The following is a 23,338-nucleotide window of genomic DNA, read 5'->3' as shown; positions in this document are numbered from 1 at the left end:
GTCCCTTACACTCAATTTCCCATAAAGCTTGGGGCCTAAAGAGAATTCTTCTTCCCTAGAACATATTTTCCAAAAAGGATGTTTATCTGACTGCAGAGTAGTGGGATCACTACATGGAGAATGATTAAATCTTCTAGGAAGGATCAGGGCTTTTGGAGGTAATTGGGAGAGGTCACACAGCCACAGGCTGTGTTCAGAGCAGGAAGTTGGAAGGGGGAGCATGTAGACTGGTCTGGCTTTGAGATCCCTGAACACAGGAGTCCTAGTAGAATTCTGAGAACCCTGAGCTTGAGGAAAACCTTCTGAATATTGCCTGTAGCCTGGGGGCAAGAGGGAGGGGGACCAAAGAGGCATATCATCAACCTGGCATCTGGAAAGTGTTGAAATTAATTGAATACAGGGACAGAACACAATTCTACTAATTGAATCTCTTGTTATTTACACTGGTTTTATGGCTTTATCAAGTGATTTTGCTATTGGCTTTATGACTCTTACATAGCTTGTGAATAGAGACTATATTATGTGGGTTGGAACCTGGGCCATGATTTTTATAACGTATTGAGAAAAGCAACCCACACTGAATTTGGGACAAGTAACAAGGGTTGCTAGAGCTGGAGTATTCAGGGGGACTTTGGGAGTCCATTTGTTTCATGTGCACACATAGATGGTACTTGTTATTGATAGAAGTATGCTCTACAGATCAACCCAAAATTCCCTTTACCTTTAAATACTTAAAACTACATGGAAGACTTTTGGGGCATTTTGTGTTTGAAGGATCAGAAATGTTCAGTCCTCTGTAGTTCTTGTTACTATCTCTTGTGGTTAACTGCTATTGCAAAATGTCTGTTGGCTATACCAGATCTTCTCTTCCTAGAGGCTCCCAAGTGAGATTTTATAAATAGCAGATTTTCCTGTTTGTTTGTTTGTTCCTAGGGCTTTCCTTGCCTTTTCCACTTTCTGCCAAAGCCCTAATACAAACAAGAACTATCCTCAGCTATTGTCTTTGGCATCTTTTGTAGAAATCTACTTTTAATCACTTCTTATCTCTTCCTGGCTCTTTTCTGTTCACACTGCTGGTCAGACTTCAGGCATCTTTTATTTGTCTTCTTTACTATTGTCTTCAATGATTAAAAGCATAAAGAACCATTCTTTACATTTATATTTTAATTACTTATAATGTACATATATTTGATTATTCATAGAACATTATATTTTATATTAAAATTTTCAACTCATTTGCCTTGAGTTAAAAAAATGTTCATTTCAGCTTAAACTACAAAAAAATGTCAAAGGAGATGCTACAAAATAAAATAATATAAAAATTTTAAAACTACCTCAAAACCAATAGGAATTCTAAAATTAGAGCTGCTTTTGTTACAGTAAGAGAAAACATAGCCTGCACTGAGCACAAAAATGTCCCATACCAGAGTTATATAGTCATCTCACAATGATTTGAGATCACTTTCCAGTGCCAGGTATGATTATAAGGAATCATGAATGAATTAGCAATAAACTTTAAAACTTATTTTTCTGGGTTAAACTAAAACCACAAAGACACTGTATCCTAATGGACAAAATAATGACCTTGGACTCATGAAAGCATAAATCAAGTCTTGTTCCTGACACTTACTAGCTGTGCGGTCAGGGAAAAAATCACTTAACCTTTCTGACGTTATAGACCGTGACTTGTTGTTGGAGGGAGATCTTGCATTGATCAAATCACAGATCCTTGCAGTATTGACATTAAACAAACAAACAGAAAATAGAGGAATGAGGCAAGAGAAAGGCTTGGATAAATCCCTTGGGATTTCTCAGGTTGACAGAGCACCAAGATTTAGTGGGAAGGAGTTTCCCTGTGAAACAGGCCAATCTTGCTTGATGGTATTCCATGTTCATTCTTCTTCTGACCCTATTTTCCTTTGAAATTTCATTCTTCCTTCCAGCTCAATTCTTAAACACCAGCCTCTTTCTACCCCAGGTTCAGATTGGCTGGATAGAATGTATAGAGCAAGATGCATTAGAGCCCAGTAATTATGAAAAACTAGAGGAGAAAATGAATCTTTGCCTCCATGCCAATCATATAGCCTCTTTGGCTAATGACCCTCTGCTTGAATTTCATTCCTTTCTCTTGCTAAATACAGTGACTTGTTCTTGGTTCTCATTCTTCTTGACTTTTCTGTAGTAGCTAAGTCAATCAACAAACTTGTATAAAACACCCACTGTGTGCAGAACACTGTGCTGTGATGGAAAGAGGTATAAAATTTAAATAATATATGATCTCTGCCGTCAAAAAAAGTACAATTTAGTAGGGGAATAAGATACCTGAACAGATAGCTAACATATACAATATTACACAATTAATACATTAGTAAGTAAGTTTGGCTTTAGGCAGGGGTACTGTTAAATGTCTAACAATTAGGTCTCTGAAAAGAAATTTACCTATGTCATACTTTTATGTTTAATTTAAATTATTAACAATTTCTCTGTCACTTTCTTAACAGAATAAGTCAAGCCCTGATTCGTAGCATTTGCTAATGTCTAAATGCTAACACTGAAAATTTAACTATCAGCTCTTAAGAGCCTGGTTGAGCTGGTTCCAGCACAACCCTGGAGTAGAGTGTGTGAAGGGGAATTGAATGAAATAAGGCTGGAGAGTTTGGTCATAGCCAGGTTATGGAAGGTCTTAGATATCAGGCTAAGAATCTCTAAATATACCCCACAACTTCAGATCTTACAGAGAATTCTACATTTACAGCTGGAAGGAACTTCAGAGGTCATTTTACAGATGTTTACACTGAAACTTTAGTGAAGTTAATTGACTACCAACATCACACATGTAATAAGCATCAGAGATGAGGTTTGAACTCAGATCCTCTAATTCCTGATTCAGTCCTCTTTTTAATGTCCCATGCTGTTTGCCTTAGCATAGCTTTCACTACCCATTCACTACCCATTGACTCTAGCTTCTGTAAGTATCAATTTAATGGGATAATAGGAGTGATGCCATATGACCTGGCTTTCGCCTGAGCTATATACTCCTTGCTGAGATGATGCAGCAACTCCTGATTGGTTGCCAGTAACAAGAATTTCTTGAAGGTGATTAGCTGCAGTCAGGAAGAGGTACCCATTCAGTAGACTAGAAGGGTTACTAAGGGGAACCAGGACTGCCTCTTTGACGTTCATCCAGCCCTTTCTCTTACCTGGACTTTCAGCAAGGGGGTGGCGAGGGGTTTGTCTCCCTTCCCCTCTGGCATCAATTATGGCAGCAAGAATGTGTTCTTGCTTAGGCCAACCTGAGTCTTGGATAACTTCTTTATATTTTTCTCCCCTGAGCACAGGCCAATGACCAGGAAATTTAAGAAAAAGATGTCTCCAGCTCAGCCCATTTTCACAAGCAGACATGTGCTTGTCACCACCATTGCTGCTGGAGGAAGGAAGCAAGAGAAATAAATGCCTCCTGGAAGTCCAAGGTAGAAAAGTACTTTAATGAATCCTTAATGATAGAGACAGAACTGGTTCTCCTCAGCCTCTCTCCTAGCCCCCTAAGAGAGTGACTACTCCTGACTCTGTGGCCAGTCATCTTTGGCACAGCCCTTTCACCAGTGCCTGGCCAGGAAGTGCTCTTTTGTCTCCACAAAGGGTATTTCACCTATCATAGAATTAGAGGGCATATCTCCTTCCAGGGATACTCTGTTACTGCCATTCCCTGACCCAGGCTTCTCCATCCCAGTTCATTTTCCTGAAGCATATTCGCTAGTTGGTTAAGCAGTTTCTACATGGCAGCTGAAGCTGGGTTGTTTCGTTGTCATTGCTGTTTAACTTGTTAACTTGGAATTTGCCTGGAGGATTGCTAGAGCCTTAAAATGAACCTAATTCCTCCATCCTTTCCTTTTTTCCAATCCATCCTTCACATACCTGCCAAATTAATCTTCCTGATACTCAGGTGTCATCATGCTATTCCCGCTTTCCAGAAACCTTCAATGCTGCCTATAGTGTAAAAGACAAACTCATTTGCCTTGTATATCAGGCTCCCCTGCAATCTGGCTCCAGTCTAGCTTTGTGGCCTGATCTCATTTCTTACCTTCACACATCCTGTGTTCTAGCCAAGTTGTAATGCTAATTGTGCCCAGATTCTACCCTGTATTTTCCTTCCTTTATGACTTTGTGTAGGCCAAGGCTTCTTAACTTGGGGTTCAGGAACTTTAAAAAATATCTGATAACTGTATTTCAGTATAATTCAGTTTCTTTGTAATCCCATGTATTTTATTTTACACATTTAAAAACAATGTTCTGACAAAAGATCCGTAGACTCTGCCAAAAGGGATCCAGAACTCACAAAAGAGATTAAGAACCCATAGTATAGACTGTCTCCCATGCCTTCTCCATCTCTGCTAACTGGAATCCTTTTCTTTCAAAGGTAGCAAAGTGGATAGAGTGTCGGGCCTGGATTCAGAAAGACCCAAGTTCAAATCCAACCTCAAACGCTTACTGGCTGTGTGACCTTGAACAAGTTAACCTTAACCCTCAACCACTTAACCTCTGTTTTTCTCAGTGTTCTCAACTATAAAGTGGGCATAATAAAAGTACCCACCTTTTCGGGTTGTTACGAGGATCAAATGAGATGATATTTGTAAGGCGTTTCTCACAGTGCCTGGAACACAGTAAGCAACACATAAATGCGAGCTATTATTATTCATTATTATTGTTGTTCTTGTTGGCATTGTTTCGTGGAGTCTGCATTTATTTCTCCTCAGCTGGATGTGATATTCTCGCTTCCCCTCCCCCCCAATGGTACTTTAACCAAATCGAAGACTGGAGTAGTAGATAGAATGCTGCTGGACTTGAAATCAAGAAGATGGGTCTTCTCAGATACTAGCTGCATGACCTTGGGCAAGTCATTAACCTCCCTGTGTCCCATTTTCTTGTTCTGTAAGATGAAGGGGTTTGACTTGATTGCTTCTAAGGTCCCTTCCAGTTCCAAATCTACGTTTCTTTATAGCATTCAACCTGTATCATGTTCATATTTATATATATTATCTTCTCTGTCAGATTATAAAGTCCCTTGAGAACAAGGAATGTGTTTTCTCACCTTTATATCTCCAAGTGCCTAGCCTAATGCCTGGCTTGTAAGAGGTGCTTAATAAGTATTTGAATAAATTAATGAATTTCTTAAATGACATTTGAAAGTAGAGTGGGTTGGAGTGGAGGCACAAGCAGATTGCTTCCTTGCAATAATCCTTTCCAGTTCATGCTCCTTGGTTAGAGAAGAGAAGGGCCCAACTGCAGTATAAGATCAGAGTGGGGCTATTCAAATGATATATAATCTGTTATTCGAAAAGGTTTACAGAATTAACCTCACTTTAGAATGTCAGTCTGGCTCTCTGCCAGTTCAAAGGCTGACACTTGAATATTAAATTGATTTGCACTTCATTTTATCAGTAAATGGATTTATGTGACTCCCTAAGGCACCAAAGTCCCCTCCCTTTCCTCCAGTTTTTTTTTTTTTTGTTTTAAACTGTGGTCTCTAGACTTGCCCTCTTCCTTTGAATGAGCTCTCTCTGAAAGTAATAGCTAATCATCCTGTTGGGCAAAGCTTTTCACTAGTGTTTAGCCACTATAAACACTTGACACCAGATCTGGACTGAAAGGTAATTACAGAAAGCTTTTGGGAGTTGGCAGAATTGAATAGAGGAGAATGTTTTTAGAAATGATAGGGACCCTGGAGATTATCTAGTTTAGTCCCCTCTCTCCCTTCTTGTGGCAGATAAGGACACAGTTCAGAAGAGTTTAATTTGACTCTGAAGGAGGGAGGGCTTGCAAACCTTTCCATAAAATCCTAAGTGAAGCTTTTCCCCTGCCTTCTCTTCAGGTCATCCAGGGGCTTCTTTTGAAAGTAGCCCCTTTCATTTAGGCTGACTGTATATGTGCCCGTCTATGGCAGGGATAGGGCAAGGAAAGGGATGATGAAAGGAAGGAATCCTCCATGGGACATGGCAATAGGATGCCATTATTTAAATTTTGTTACTCCTCCATGATAAGTTACTAATAATTATTAAAGTAAACTGGAGAGTTTGGAGCTGGGGGGAGTAGAGGAAGCACACTCTTAGGCTTTTGAAGTTGGTGTGGAGGGTAACCATACTCTGTACAAAATGTAGGATCCATCTTTGTCTAGGTGGATCCTCAGTCTGACCCAGTTTGGCATTCAAGTTTTTTAGACGGCCTTATCCTTAGTGCCACTAGTTGAATTGATCCTGTGGTACTAGAAAGAATTTGCAAATCCATACCCAGCTTAGTGTGTCATTAACTTGACTCTGTGTTTTGAGTTCTCAATAGCCAGGGAGATAAATTGTGGGAGGGAGAAAGAAAAAGGACAAGAAGGAGGCCACGGAGGTTATAACTTTTATCATATACCATATGAAGTTTGTCTGTCCAAAGTTCAATTAGAAGTCTCAACAGACTTCGAAGGCCACAGCCCAGCCCAAGGCAGTTCCACCAGCATTTATGGGCATCCTGTATGATTCTGACTGAATCTATATTTAAAACCTACTAGACTATATTTGTCATCTACCCCTTTCAGAGCCTATTTGCATAACATATGCTAACTTGCCAACTTGGCAGTGTTGCTCAGTGGCCTCCTGCCTTATGGTGGCAATCACGAACTATCCCATATTCCTCCTCTGTTGTCATCTTGTGTTATTTAATTCTTATATTGCTATTTTATTTTTTATCTTGTCTTCCCAACTAAATAGTAAGTTCGATGTGTCCTTGGTATGTGTCTTGTATTCTTTAGTATACAAGGAATATGTGTGTGTATTATACATACATATATAATGCATATATGTGTGTGTGTTTAGACATATAAAGATAAATACAGATACAGTATGTTTAGCCTTACTTTGTATTCCCAGTGCTTAGCACAGTGTCTGGTACATAGGAAGTGCTTAATGAATGCCTCATAGCATTTGGTACAGGACCTTGTACAAAGTAAACAGTCAAGGAATCCTTGTTTGTTGATTAGTTGGTTCCTAATATCCAGCCGTAGGCTTTCTCCTGAGCTCTAGTCTTACATCAACAACTGCTTACTGAACATTTCAGTCAATTAATCAAAAACATTCATCAAGCATCAATTATGTGCCAGGCCCTGAGCTAAGCTCTGTGGATACTAAAAGAGGCAGAAGACAGTCCCTGCTCTCAAAGATCTCACAATCTAATGGAGGAGACACAAACAAATATATGCAGATGATCTATATTCAGAACAAATAGTAAATAATTAAAAGAAGGAAGGTACCAAGAATTAAGAGGAGTTGGGAAAAGCTTCCTGCAGAAGATATAATTTTAGTTGGGACTTGAAGGTAGCCAGGGAAGCCAATGGGTAGAGGGAAGAGGGAGAGCATTCCAGGAACTGGGGACAAACAGAGAGATGGAGTGTTTTGTTCATGGAACAGCCAGGAGTCTGGTATCACTGGGTTGAAGTGTATGTAGCAGGGAATAAGATTGGAAAGGTAGGAAGGGGCTAGGTTATGAAGAGTTTGGAATGTCAAACAGGACATTTTGTATTTGCTTCTGGGGGCAATAGGGAGCCATTGGAGTTTATTGAATCACATGGTCAGACCTGTGTTTAGGAGATTCACTTTATCAGCTAAATTGAGGGTGAAGTGGAGCATGGAGAGACTTGAGGCAGGCAGACCCACCAGTAGGCTATTAAAGTAATCAAAGTGTGAAGTGGTGAGGGCCTGAACCAGAGTGGTGGCAGTGTTGGAGGGGAAGGAACATATATGTCAGAGACATTACGAAGGTGAAATTGACCAGCTTTGGTAATAGATTGGATTGTGTGTGTGTGTGTGTGTGTGTGTGTGTGTATGTGTGTGTGTGAGAGAGAGAGAGACAGACAGACAGACAGAGGGAGGAGTGGATGACTTCTAGGTGTGAGCCTGTAGGACTGGGAGGTTGGGGTTATCCTTGACAGTAATAGAGAAGGTAGGATTGGGAAGGGTTTGGGGAGAAATATAATGAATTCCATTTTGGACATGTTGAGTTTAAGATGTCTACTGGATATCCAGTTTAAGATGTCTGAAAGGCAACTGGACAAAGGAAAGATTGAAGGTCAGCATAGAATTTGGAGTAGGATAGATAGGTTTGAGAGTCATTAGCACAGAGGTGGTAATTAAATCCATGGGAGCTGATGAAATCACCAAGTGAAGCAGTTTAGAGGGACAGAACCCTGAAGGACACCGACAGTTAGAGAGCATGACCTGGATGCAGATCAGCAAAGATTGAGAAGGAGCAGTCAGGTAGGAGGAGGGCCAGGAGAGAGTGGCATGCTGAAAACCTGGAGAAAATAAAATATCAAGGAGAAAAGGTTGATCAACAGTGTCAAAGGCTGCAAAGAGGTAAAAAAAAAAAAGGCCAATGGATTTGGCATTAAGAGATCTTTAGTAACTTTGGAAAGAACAATTTCATTGGAATAATAAGGTCAGAAGTCAGATTATAAAGGGTTAAGAATAGAGTGAAAGGAGAGAAACTGGAGATGGCCTTTTCAAGGAGTTTAGCCACAAAAGGCAGAGGAGATACAGAATGATAATTATCAGGGGTGGAAGGATCAAGTGAGTGTTTTTTCAGGATGCGGAAGACATAGGCATGTTTGTAAGCAGTAGAGAATGAGTCAATAGACAAGAGAGATGGAAAATAAATGACAAAGTGGGGATGACAGAAGGAGGAGAAAGGGGAAGGAAGAGAAGAGAATAAGCATTAGATATCTTATGTGACTTTGATGTCCCCCTTCACCAAAACAAATTGAGATCTGGGAAAGACCTTAATTTAGAAAGGCCAAAGTCACTTACGGAATCCTAGGCCATCACCAGTCAGTCTGATTTTTGTCTTGCCACTGGACTTTGATCACTCTGGGGGAGAGAGTGAGGCTGATGATGTGAAACTCTGCCTCACTTAAATCCAGTTAATACACAGATCATGACATCACTCCATGGTGTCATTGGTTCTTTTCAAAATGAAGGATGAACAACAATATAGCACCTACAAAGTGGCAGGCACTATGTTAAGCGCTTTACAAATATTATCTTATTGGACCAGAGGGGATGATCTTCAGGGAGAGAAAATTCAACTGAATTTTTCATAGATAGCTTAAACTCTCTGTATCCCGTATGGAACTTTCTAACTCTTCTATTTCTGTTGAGGGAATCATCATCATTCCAGCCACTAAAAGAACCAACCTTGAAGTCATCCTCACCTCTTTCCTCCCCTTTATGTCCAGTATCCCATCAGTTGCTAAGTTTTTTGATTCTCCCTCTATGTCTCTGTCATTTCTCCCCTTCTCTCCACTCACATAGCTACCACCCTAGTTCAGGCCTGTATCACCTTGACTGTTGCCAAGACTCTACCAATTGGTCAGCTGCCTCAAGTCTCTCCCCTCTCTAACCTACTCCACAGACATGATATTCATAAAGCACAAGTGACATTCATAAAGTTTAGGTATAAGCATGTTAATGCCCTGCTCAAAGTGATTCCTGATTGCTTTGGGATTGAGCATAATAAGCCCCTCTGTTTGGTGTTTAAGGCTCTTCACACTCTGACTTTGACACACCTTTCCAGACACATTGTGCATTACTCTTCTTCAGGCATTCTACACCCTGGGCAAACTAGCCTCATTGCTTTTTCTTACATTGGACATTCCACAGCTTTTCTCAAGCTGTCCCCCCATGCCTTAAATCCTCTTTCTCCCTATTTTTGCCTCCTACAATCCCCAGCTTTCTTCAAAGGCTGTCTCAAATGTAATCTCCTAAATAAGACATTTCTTGATTCCCACATACTACGGCTCTATTGCCACATCCATTCAATTACCCAACTAGGCAGCTAGGTGGTGTAGTGTATAGAATGCTGGATTTGGAGTCAATAAGATCTTGGTTCAAATCCTGCTTCAGAAAATTGCCTCTATGTGTGGTCCTGGGCAAATCCCTTAACCTCTCTGGGTCTCAGTTTCCTCATCTGTAAAACGAGGATGATAATAGCAGCAATCTTACAAAACTGTTGTGAAGATCAAATAAAACAACACATAAAGTGCTCTGCAACCTTAATATACTGTGCAAATGTCACTGATAGTATTATCGGATTTACTTGGCATATACTTTGTACTTATACCATGTATGTATAAAGAATGTAAGAAAAGAATATAAGCTCCTTGAGGTCAAGGACTTCTTATTGTCTTTGTATCCCTAGTGGCTAACACATAGTATCTGGCACAGAATAGCTACTTTATTTTGTTGTTGATTGATTGACTGAAGAAACTGCTTAGCAATGTGTTATCTGAATATTTCCAAAGGATAGTTGATAATATTTGAATCCCACATGATGATATTCTATATTTAATACTTTGTTGCCACTTCCTGACTCCACACAGAGCACTCTATTCTCTGTCTCTAGGTTTTGTCTCAACTCCTTCCTGTGGGAGGAAGGCATTAGAAAACAGTAAGAAGAACATGGCTTGTAGCATTTAGTAGCAATATTGATTACTTTTGTTTACATGTTCTCGCCTTTCCTTTGCACTCTCTGTTCTTTCCCTTGCTACCATGTATTCCCACTGTTATACAGAGAAAATAGTAGCCACTAACTTGAGTGTTTGATGAGAGCTCCCTGAGAACAGGGGCAGCTTTCAGGAGAAGGGGTAGTGGGGTTGAAGAGAAGGCTTTCTTTGTATCCCTAGTGCTTAATAAAGTACCTGGCACATAGTAGATACTTAATAAATGTTTGTTCATTGACTGAGTGATCGATGTCAGCCATGCCCATAGAAATTTGGGAAGAATGGACAGTCTAGGAAAAGTGGACAACACATCCATCCTCTAGCTCAAGGCACAGAAAAGTGGCCAAAGGATCATTGTTCCTTCAAGAAATCACACATATTTTGGTCACTCTGAGATGTCCTCTTAGCCAGCTCAAAGCTAATTTCCCTGATGAGAGTGTAAGTAGGCAGAAATCAGTAAGTTGAAGTGAGTTAAAATATCTTAAGATGATAGGAAGTGAATCAAAAGCCCTTAGACATAGTTGAACATTTTCTATGAGCCAGCTCAGGGCTGATACAGAGAGAGTACCTTTTGTACGGACTACATGAGACCTCTTTTGGATTCCTTTACTGGTGGTATACACATTGATGCTTCTTTATGCCACTCTTCAGTTTACTTGTAGGTGAGGATTTTAAAGAGTGAGGAGCCCCCCCCCCCCCAACCACTTCACCCAAAATCTCTGCGCAGGAGTGTGCTATAATCAGCTCGTACTGGCTCTTACAGCCTATTGTTAAATTTCTAGAGTAAGCATTTGTATTTTGGAACTTAGCGAACACTACAAATAAGGGCTTAATTCATTATTCTTTTGATTGTCCAGACTAAGGAAAAGAATGGAGAAAATGTTAATAACACAGATTATACTAACAAGCGTGCTTGTATACTTTTTTTTTTCTGGAGAGCTAGTTGTTAAATCTTTACAAAACATCCCGCTTCTATATCTCTTTTTAATACCACATAAGGAGGCTGATTTCAGTGGAGATGTTATTCCATTATTATATATGACATATAAAGAAGCTTTTGTATGTTGCAAAGTTAACCATCATTCATTATAACATGAGAAAAAGTTTTCCTGAATTTCAAGAAATAGAATCCGGGGACCTATTGAGTTTCTACGATCTTATGTGGTTGAAATTAGACTGCTTTTGTAGTCTGATGTTCGTTTCTTAGTGCTGCATTTTAGGAAGGACTGGCCAGAGGAAAACTAAACAGAATAATGTAGGACCATACCACAAAGGATTCAGCTGAAAGAACTATGGATGTTTAGCCCCAAGACAGAAGTCTTGTGGGCACAAAGAAAGCAGTATAGAGATGTGATTGTTAACAGCTAGGTAACCCAGTGGATAGAGAGTGGGACTTAGAGTCTGGAAGAACTGACTTTGAATCCTGCCTTGGACACATACTAGCTTTGTGATCCTGGAGAGGTGACATAACTAACACAAATAACTGGTGTGTTTGTGATACTTAATAGTCAATATATTTTTTCAGTGTGTGTTCAACATAGCAAAGACAAATATAGGTGACATTTAGACTTCATTCTCTATTGGGAAGCCTTAGAGGGTCATGTTTCTCAAACTGGACCAACACCTGCCATCATTAGAGTAGAGAACAACTATAGTCCTGAGTGGTGGCAATACTAGGGACAAGGACAGAAGGGAGAATGAGGATTATGAGAAGGCACATTCCCATATGAAAGCTTTGTTCCTCTTATGTGCAATATTTTCTACCATGTTCTCTTTAGCATGAACCTATATCACTGTTTACTTTTTTTAACCTCCCTTAGGCAACTGGGAGGAGCAGCAATATGGCATTTGTCTCTGCAAACAGATCTGATGACTAAAGGTGGACCATAAGTTGTAGTTCTTATATAAAATCTATCTTGATAGTAGCTATCAAGTGAAAGGCAGGGTGGGGCTTGGGTAGGGAATTAAGAGTAAGAACAGCTGTGTAGCATGTTTACTGGCTGTGTGTACAGCTTGCTACAGCACTCTGTATACTAAGGCTCTCTGTTTTATTTCTTTTCCAAATACCTAACACCATAATTTGCACATTTTAGGTACTGAACAAATGCTTGCTGGATTAACAAATGAATACACATGTGTATTTTGTGTACCTGGATGTATATCCTTGTATCTTAATGAAGATACGCTGTTGAAATGGAAGTACTGTTCCCCCCTTACATTTTATACTCCCCTCCTCCACCCAGTACATATATTAACATTTATTAGACACTCTGGGTGTACAGATGGGGATAATAATGGCACCTACCTCACAGGGTTGTTGTGCGGATCAAATGAGTTAATATATGTGAAGTACTTTGCAGTACAAATACAAACATTTATTAAGCACTCGGTATACGGAGCCTGTGCTAGGTGCTAGGGAAATACAAAGATTGGATAAGACATAGTCTCTGCCCTCAAGGAGCTTATGGTCTGGGAAGACTGTAAGTCACCAACAGAAGAGAGCTATCATACACAATTTTATATGATGAGTTCGTTAGCAAGCTATGGAACAAAGTATTATTTATAGGCAACTGGGAGGAGGAGGAAAGTCTTTACCAATGAGAAAATAGAAGCCTCTATGGAGGAAATTTCATTTTAGTTGGAATTTAAAAGATGGGTTGGCATTTCACCAATGAAGAGAAGGAGAGCCTGCCTTTCAGGAAAACCTAAACAAAGGCCTGAACTATGACAGTGCGATTCCAGAGATGTTTGAGAGTATAGAAATCATGAAGAAGAACAATATAAGACTGAAAAAGAAGGTTGGTACCAATTTGTGATGGGCTTTGAATGGGCCAGTGAGCTTTAACTTTATTTAAGAGGTGACAGAGAGCCACAGAAGCTTTTTCAGCAGAGGAGTAAAATGACCACTGCTCTGCCTAAGAAAGATTATTCTGGCAGATGTATGAAGGCTAAACTGGAAGAGAGAAAGAGTAGACCTCTTATGAGGTTACTGCAGTAGTCAAGGTGGTTGGTAATTTGGCCCTATGCTAACAATGCTGATTCTAGCTAACATTTGTACAGGGTTTAGAGATCTGCAAAGAGCTTTACATATATCAACGTGTTTGATACTTACAACAACCCTGAGAAGGTGAGGCTATTATTATTTGCATTTTACAGATGAGGAACCTGAGGCAAACAGAGGTTAAGTGACTTACCCTAGGTCACACAGCTAGTAAGCATCTGAGGAAAGATTTAAAGTCAGGTACTCCAAAGTCCCAGTCCAGAGCTCTGTCCACTGTGCCACTTAGCTATCTGCCTTTAGGGTGTGGTAGTGAATAGAGATTAAGGGATGGATGAAAATCATTTGTGGACATGGAATCAACAGGACCTGGTAAATGATTGGCTATGAGATGTTAGGGAAGGAAAAGAGTCAGAGATAACCCCAAGATTATGAACATAGGAGACTAGGTGATACCAAAAGAAATAGTGAAATCAGAAGGCACAACATGTTTTAGGTGAAAATCAAACGAGCTCAGTTTTGACCATGTTGAGTTTCAGGTGAGAGTAGTTCAACCAGGTGGAGATATCTTAAAGGTATTTGGTGACAATCTAATGGGACAACCTGAACTGTGTCTCAGGACAGAGATTTAGAAGGCACTGCCAAGCTTCAACGGTAGAGGAACAATTGAACTTATCAAGAATCATATGATTGTCTACTTACCAAGAATAATTAGATGGATTAGGAAGTAACCAGATGGAGCAATTTCTCCCCTAGAGTTGCACCCCAGATGAGTTTGTCCTTGTTTGGGTCTCACCCTGCCCCCTTGGCTCCATGATAGTGTTCCTAGCAGCAACCTAAAAATTCTAGGTTCTCTATCCACTGGATAGATTCTGTCTTTGATTCTTCCCTTCTCAACTGCAATTGTCTGAAAACATTGGTTTGGAAGCAAGTTTCATGTTGCTTGCAGTGGGCAAGGAAACATCTTGCCCCAAATGCAAAAACTGCTACCTCTAGTTCTGGTTGGAGGTATGAGTCTGAAGATCCTTGGAATTCAGGATTGTAAATATAGATTTGGGAGTCTTTTGCATAGAAATGATATTTGGACTGAATAAGATTGCTAAGAAAAGAGTATAAAATATAGAAGAAATAGGGCTAAGTATAGATGCGTGAGGAACACCCACATTAAAGAATCGGGAAGAAAATGAAGAGCTAATAAAAGAGACAGAGAATGATTCATTAAAGAAGTAGGAAGAAAACCAGGAGAGTGTGGTACCTACCAAGTCAAGAGGAGATATGTCCAGTAGGACTTAGCCAACACTGTCAAAAGTTGCAGAGGTGAGGGAGAATGACTGCAAAAAAGGTCTTTGAATTTGGTGACTAGGTTATTGATAACCTTAGAGAAAGCAACTTCATTGAAGTGGTGGGAGCAGAAGTTAGATGAGGGGCTGAGGAAGGGGTAGGTCTTGAGAAAATGGAAGGTTCTGGTTTAGATAACTTTTTACTGAGTGTTAGTAGCAAGGGTCAAACAGTTGGGAAGAATAGTCATATGTGCTGGGAATGCCATTAGAAGGCAATTTTTTTTTAAAGGATTGAAAGATTTGAGCATGTTTGTAGGCTGATTTAAAGAAGCCAGTGGTAGAGAGATTAAAGGGAAGGTGAGAAAAAGGAGAGATAGAAAAAAAGAGAGGAAAAAAGAAGAAGGAGAAAAAGAGGAAGAAGGGATAGTAAAAGGAAAGGGAGGAGAAATGGAGCAAGTTCCTGGAGGAAACAGGAGATAATAGGCTCAAGTATGCATGTAGAGAGACTTTAGTAAATGGTTGAACTAGGTCTGTTACTGGATCCTGGAAGAGAGAGGTGGTAATAGAGCTGGGCAATTTTGAGGAATAGAGGAAAGGAGTTGGACAAGTTCACATAAGATGACCCCAATTTTATTTGTGAAGTAGGAGGCCAGATCATTGAGTGTAAGGGTCAGGGTGGTGCTGCTATTGGTGGTGAGAGGAGAAAATAAAAGACATGAAAGAGTCATTGTAGGGAAGGGGAAAAAGGTTTTGATAAGGGTAGAGTAGCAAGATTCTTAAGAAGCTGGTCCTGTATATGTAACAGAGGTTAGGCTGTGCCTAACACAATGTAAGAGTATCTGCATGTCAGGAATGAGGGAAGTGTAGATAGATGAGGATTGCTAGGTATAGTACTGTAGCTAGGGAGTCATGAAAGTGGCAAACTGTGGGATCAAGAGTGTGTTTGAGTTGGGACAGATGGACTGGGCAAATACGGATGGACCAAGGGACTGAAGATCACAATAGTAATAGAGTAGGTGTGGTGAGAGTAGGAGAAGTAGAAGAAGAGGAAGCTGTGGTTGGACAATGTGTTTTAAAAGTTCCGGATTTGGGGGTTGGTGCAATTTTTGACGGATATGTGATCATACTTGTATGTGGCTGAAATGGAGTGAAGATGTAGGTCACTGGAACTATGGAGGGAGGGAATCTGTATGATCAACTTTTTGTTAGGGGTGGTTGGAAAGAATACAGAAATCTCCAAGGACAATGGCAGGGAATGAGATAGACAGGAGGGTAAAGGCGGGTATTAATGCCATCAAGAACATTAGAAGAATGACATGACCTTCAATGACTGATAGCCACTAGTTTGAAGAGAGGGTGGTATAAGTAGATTGCATGGACCTCAAAAGATGGTACCGAGTAATGATGGTACAGTGGTTTGGAAATAGCACAGGGAAGCAAAGGGAAATATTTATCTCTCTTCTAGGTCCTTTGAATTGAGAACACTGGCTGGAGTAGTCACTAGTGGGAAAGCATTCATGTTTCAGTTCAAAGGGGAGGAAGAAGTAGTAGTTGAAAATTTTGAAGATATAGAGGCTATTTGTGGACAATGGAAGAAAGATTTCCAAGGGTCCCATAGAATGGGTTGAGCAGTGGATCAACATTTTGAAGAGGGGATAAGGAGAGTAGAGGTAATTAGGAATTTGGATGAAGTTTTACAGGAGGAAGACCTCTAGGTCTTCAGGTTTGGCCCTTTGAATCCAAACTTGACGGAACAAAACGATTTGTTCTGTAAAACTTGGACTCAGTCAAAAGGCCATTCCCAAGGACTTAGAAGGCCACATGTGACCTTGAGGCCTCAGGTTACCCACCTCTGGCTTTAGAAAGAGGTAGTTTAGGCATGCTATTTGAACTCTGGGCTCTGAGACTGGATGAGAAGGGGCCAAGAGGTAGATTGCTGTGGCAAGTTGCTTTAACAGAATAAAGCCACTAGTGAATTTGTAGTCAGTGTTTCCCAGAATTCAAGATAGAATCTAGAACCCCAATGTAGTTTCTTCTCCAGGTGGGCTGTGGATCTCTGCTTTCAGGAGTGTAACAACAATGTTACTTGCTGCTACTGTGGCTATGTAAGGTCAATAACACCAGCATACAGGAGAGCTACCAGCTCGGGTTCTTTGATCTACTTTTCTAAGGAAAGCAACTTTAAGGGCTTAACAATCTTACTTTAATTAAACATACATATCTCATTCACTTAGTTCAGGGGGAAAAGCCAGCACCCTGAACTTCACAAACAGAAATTACAAGCAGAAATTATATAAACAGAGCAAAATAACACCAATCAACAAGCTTCTGGCTGTCTGACCAAGGCTATACACACATAGTTACCAGAAAGAGGAGCACCATCATCTGGGTTTTGCAAAGCCAGGGGACTCCTTAACAGCTACTCAGAGTCTCATCTGGTCAAATTACACAATGCGCTTCCAGTGAGTAAGCCCCAAACAAAATGCTAACTTCAGAGTATATATACACTGCTTCAGGGTCAGAGGGTGTCACAACCATGCGACTCAAATACATGTGACCTAAGTCTTCTTGAGACTTAAGCAGGTTATCAGAGACTCCCAATTCAATCAAACACTCTTATATGAATCAAAGGCAAGACTCAAAGGCACTTGATTGCCTTAGTACTGAGAGGCACGCCAAAACAAAAGACAACAAAAAAGTCCCACTTTACTTGCCATTACAAGAAGTAATGCTTTCAGGTTTTGCTAGTCTAGAATTTTCTGGTTCCTGGAGGAAGAGAAGTGACTGTTCAATCAATCAATCAACAATATTGATTAAGTGCTCAATGCAAGTCACATACTTTGTTAAGCAATGGAACTACAAAGACAAGAGTGAAAAAGTCCTGGCCCCAGCTTTCAAGCTTATGTTCTAATGGGGGAGACACCATGTTACACATAAATATATACAGAATGTGTATAAAATGAATACAAGATAATTTTGGGAGGGAGTTATTAGTCATTTGAGTCACTAGACTAATGTCCAGTCTCCTAGAGTTTTCTCCTTTGGGTATGCTCTATTGGTGTGAGCAATATCTATCCTCCCAAAATTTTACTTTACACAGCTGGTTAAATGTCAGAGGAGAGATTTGAACTCAGTTCTTTCTGAATCCAAATGCGGTGCTATATTGACTATCTAATACTGCCTCATTGAAGGCAGGGGCTTTCATCTTTGTGCCTAGTTACACAGCTTTGCCCATAACGGGCACTTAATAAATTTTTGTAGAACTTGAATTGAACAATAAGTGCTCTATGAATATGAACAAAAGAAACTGAACCAATGCATTGATGTGCTCTTTATGCCAGTTGCCATGTTATTTTGAGATATAGCATGATCCACAGAGTGAAATTCCTACTACTACTATTACTGATCCTATAATTACATAACATTTACGAAGAGTTACAATAATGGCATCTAAGATCAAATGAACTTTATATAATGTATTATATGCATATTATAATTACATAATTATGTTATAGGTATTATGTTATATACATGTATATAACGTAGGTTGTATATATACATATATAACAATACTTGTAACTGTTTCAATATATTAATATAAATTATAGTAATTAATATAATTATATTACATTACATTATATTTAATTATGTCATTACATATAATTATACTATACATATACTACATAATATAAGGTTCATGTGATCTTAGATGTTACTATTGTCTTCATTTTACAGATTAGAAAACTGAGGCTGAGAAAGGTTAAGTGACTTTCCCAGAGTCACATAGGTGGTAAATGTGTAAGGTGGATTTGAAATCATATCATCCTACTTTCAAATTCAGGAATCTCCACTACTCCAAACTGCCTTTTACTATGTGTTAGCACGTGCCAAATTTAGTGAGAATTAGTCAACTCCTTCAAAAGTTATTGTTGAACAAGCAGATAAACATGAAACATCAAGGGGTCAAGTAAAGAGGAAGTTGTAAGAAACAGAGCCTGTGACTCTTGTAGAGTATTGGGTAGGTTGGGGTGGTGTGTATATGTTCACAAAGGTCTCTAAAAACAGGTTTTCCTTCTAAATGCAGTCTCCCTTCCCATGAACAATTGACTTTTATCACCACAAGGCTCCATGACATTCTGTCAGTCATGTTGACCCTGTCATTCTAACCACTCTGAGCACTGGGGACCTTTACTGTTAGGGACAACAGGATGTCTTTTACTAATGTTGGAATGTAGTCCAGTTTTTTTGGGGTTTAAAGCCACTTCCTTCTCTCAAAATATACCATCCTACTTCTGTGGAGGGTATGAGAGGAAACTTATTCTACTTAAGAAAACTCAAAATATTTCTTAGAGGTCAAATAGCCCATAAACTCCTACAGTATTTTGATGAATTAACTGTAAATTGACCAAAACCACAATGATTACATTTCCTTGCAAATACACAAGGGATTGAAATTTACTTGGAAAAGTATTCTCAGGGTTTGGTTGTACTCAAGATGTTTCAAAAGTAGTTTTGAACATTTACTGAACCCTGCTCCTTGCCAAGTTTATTCAGCTTTACACATTGATGTGTGTTCTCTTTCCTGTGACAGAGAAGAGTGTAAATGCAACATTCAGTAAGAATGGTTGACATTTATTTAGTGTTTTACAAAGTGCCTTTAAATCCATTATTTCTTTATGTCTCGTGAGGAGGGATATTAGGTATTTTACAAATGAAGAAACCAAGGCTCAGGGAGGTCGACTTGGCCAACATCATACAGTGTCTGAGACCATGGCAGCACTAGAGCAGTGGACAGAGGAGAGAGAATGTCAAGGGTGCCATGTTGTCTTGGGTGGAGAAATTTTCTGAGACAAACCATTATCTTACTGATGCCACCCTGCTCCCCTTTGTAGAAGGCTCTTCTTCCTCACCTGTGCCCCTTCCTCCCCCTTCCTCTGCCTCCTGAGGTTAGTATTCTTCCCTTCAAAGTAATCTGTGTATATTTTGTATTTTCTTAACTATGCCCATGTTGGCTCCTTTGAGAATACAAGCTTCCTGAAGGGCATCTGTTTCATGTTTGTCTCTGTATCCATATTTGCTGAATGAATGGATGAGTGAATGTCCCTGATTCCTTGCTTCCTTTCCTGATTTTGGATGGTGGCTAAACTCTTGGATTATATCTTGGATTTGGATACTCTGTGAGCTATGGTTTGATCTGGTATGGAATCCTGTTGATCTCAGAGATCTCAATTTAGACCATACCTCTTTCCCTGAGACAGGTATTTCACTCAGGCCCTGTTTGCCTTTAACCAAATCTAAATAGCTCCATCCTTTTCCTAGAGGTCATGACTTTGACTACCTTATCTTATTCCAAACCAAAATAAATTCTCTTGCCATTCAGACCATAGATGAATTGCCTGTGACTCTGAAACTCATCAGGGGTGGGTTCTGGGGCAACCCAAATGCAACAGCTGAACTAGATACTGCCACCAAAATGACCCCACTCTGCATTACTTGAAGCCTTGTGGGAAGCAAGCATCTCTAGAAGTGGGTGGATTCTATCAGGTAATAATGACAGTCAATGTAGTAAAGCTGCCCCTTCCCTCCCCACTCCACACTCCTTCCCCCTTTAATACCAAGATTTCTGGCTAAAATTAGACTGTCTGTGGATTACTACTCATAACAACTTAGCTCAGGACAAGGCTAAGGACAGGTCTTGTAGCATGTGTGCCCCTCCATATTGGCCAGGTCTGGCTTGAGTCCATCCTTTGGTAGTTCAGGTTTGCTATTGGCAGGAAATGATCATAGGTCATTAAACAGTTAACAAAAGGAGGTTTACTTAGACATAGCACAGAAGGGATACTTTAGGACACAACACTTAGCTCAGGTAGGCCCCACTTCCCTAGTTTCCATACAGAAATACATCAAGTTAGTATGGTAGGGTTTTGTGACTCAGAAGTGACTGGGACCTCTGCCAAGTCCTACAGACCATGACTACTCTGAAGAAATGAACCTCTTATGTCCTTTGGTGACCAGGAAGCCATGTTGATCTGAACCAATCAGATCTCAGGACAGATTCAATTCCTTTTATGGAAAAAGTAACCTCACCTACAGGGGGTGGAGTCTTAAAAGAAACTAACCAGTCCCCATTCTTCGGGGTGGGATGGAAAGAGATTCTGGCAGCTGATGTCATTCCTAGCACATCTTCTCACAGGGTCCTGGGGAAGAGGGAGGGCTGGTCTAGGACCTCACCTGTGCCTAAGCAAGTCATAGAAAAAGCTGTGCCCTGGGGATTTAAAAAAGAGACTGGATGTGAATATGAAGAGAGAAGGGTTGGGAAAATGAACCACAAGCTCAGCCAGTGAGCCCCCACCTCCATCTCTGTTGGTAAAATTGTAATGTCCTGGAAGTGTAGGCTTTGGAGATAGGGGGAGGAAACCACCCCTTCCCTCAACTAATTCTGTTCTAAAGAGACAGATGCAATTAAATGCATTAAAATTAAATGCAACTAAAAACAGACCTGATAGCAAGATGAGACAGAGAGCTGGAGATCAAAGATCACCTGAAAGCAAAACCAATTCCAGGTACCACCCACCCTTCTTGTTCAACCTATATCACCTTCAGGAGAGACCCTACCCCAAACTGGATTTGAATTACTGTATCTCTTTAATGGGAAGTCGATCTACCCAGGTGTTTTGTGAGTTCAATCCGTGAGCGAAAACCCTTGCCTGGGAGCTATGGAGAATTAAATTTCTGGGCCTTTGCCCTGACAGCCAGGAAATAGAAATGTATGTGCAGGCTGGGTTCATAGCTATTATTTATCTCATTGGATCATAGAATTAGAATTGGAGGGGACCTCAGAGACATTTAGTCCACCTCTCTCATTTTACAAATATGGAAACTGAGGCACAGAAATAGGTCAAGTGACTTGCCCAGAGTTGAACAACTAGGAAATATCTAAGGTAGGATTTGAATTGCGATCTTCCTCGCTCCAAGTCTAGTGCCCTATTCACTATACTATGCCGCTTCTCAGATCCTGAGGACCCAAGTTCAGTGCTCTTTTTGGCATGTGATGCTACTTCTCACTATTCTGATTACAGCCTTTTATACTTTTCCTTATAGTTTCCTTTATAAGTGACCTTTAATGAGTACAGAGGGAAAGAGGAATCGTGGGAGTAAGCAAAGGGATAGGAAGAGGGGGAACAGATATGAGTGTGGTATTGGCACCTGCCCACCCCGAACCTGACATAAGAAGTTGATACTACTCATGAAGGGGTGGAGCCAAAGGGGGGAGTGACAGCCAGTTGCTCTATGAGAGCCAGAGAAAAGAATAGGCAGTTTTGCATGAGACTCCAGAGTGCACCCTGGCATTGGGTGGTAGGCATTATATTGCATTTCATCTGGTGGTGCAGGAGGTGCAATGTATCACAATGCAATGGATAATACGGAAAGATTTCATCAGGGAGGCAGCATGGTATCAATTGTTAGGCCCTTTTCTCATCATTCAAGTGGTAAGCCTTGTGGCCTACTGGCCAGAAGTGTCTCATTCACCATGCATCCATTCTGCATTCCATTGCTCCAGCCTATCCTGACTGTGAACTACTTCCACTGAACTCTATCTAACCTGTCCTGTTAATCATGGATGGGCAAGAGGAATACAGAGTTCAGAATATCCTAGGTAATAACATGAAGGTGATAACTGTCATGTCCTGGCATAGTAATTAGCCTGAAAATAGGATATAAAAGGCAGCACAAAATATGCAAGCTCCAGATCATGTCAAGACTCTGAAGGACTTTCTAAGATTATAGGATAATAGGCTTGGAGCTAGAGGAGCATTAGGGGATGGGTCCATCTCCTTCATTGTATAGATGAAGAAACTGAGAACGAGAGAGGGGACATGACTTGCCAAGAGTCACAGAGCCAGTAAGTCTCAGAGACAAAATTTGAACTCAGATCAGAACCCCGCCCCCCACTCCCCCAGGCCAGGAATTCACCCTTCAACAAGCTATATCAGAACAAATGGCCACTTTACAGATGCCTATAGCCCTCTTTCATTGTGTTTTTTCATTGATACTGTGCTAACTTCCCTAGCTTTGAACTAATGTAACAATAATTGTAAGCACTAGGACCTAAATCTCTTGATTCCTATTGAGGGCTCTTTCCACTGTAGCAAAGCTACCTCAGAAGTTCTGGTGTGGGCATAGACCAGAGGTATCAATCATGCAGTGGGCAGCATACACTCCTGAGTACCCCCAGAACCAGATTAAAACGTCATTGGGAAATATTTAAGAAAATAAATAAAACTACAATAAAACATAGTTAATATTACATTTTGAATCTAAATCAACATGTGGTCCTCAGTGATCTTTGAGTTTGACACCATAGGTATAGAGGATAAATAATGTTACAGCAAAGGAGAGGTGCTGATGTAAATTGTATGAGATAGAGAACCCTAGGATAAGAAAATGTCCTCTATTGCTTTGTCTTAGGGAGTTGCCTAGAACAGAGTTTACGTGACTAGACCAGGGCCACATAGTTGGTATGTGCCA

The sequence above is a fragment of the Trichosurus vulpecula genome, chromosome 5 (genome assembly GCF_011100635.1).
Source record: "Trichosurus vulpecula isolate mTriVul1 chromosome 5, mTriVul1.pri, whole genome shotgun sequence".
NCBI classification, from domain to species: Eukaryota; Metazoa; Chordata; class Mammalia; order Diprotodontia; family Phalangeridae; genus Trichosurus; species Trichosurus vulpecula.
This window is presented reverse-complemented; position numbering follows the sequence as displayed.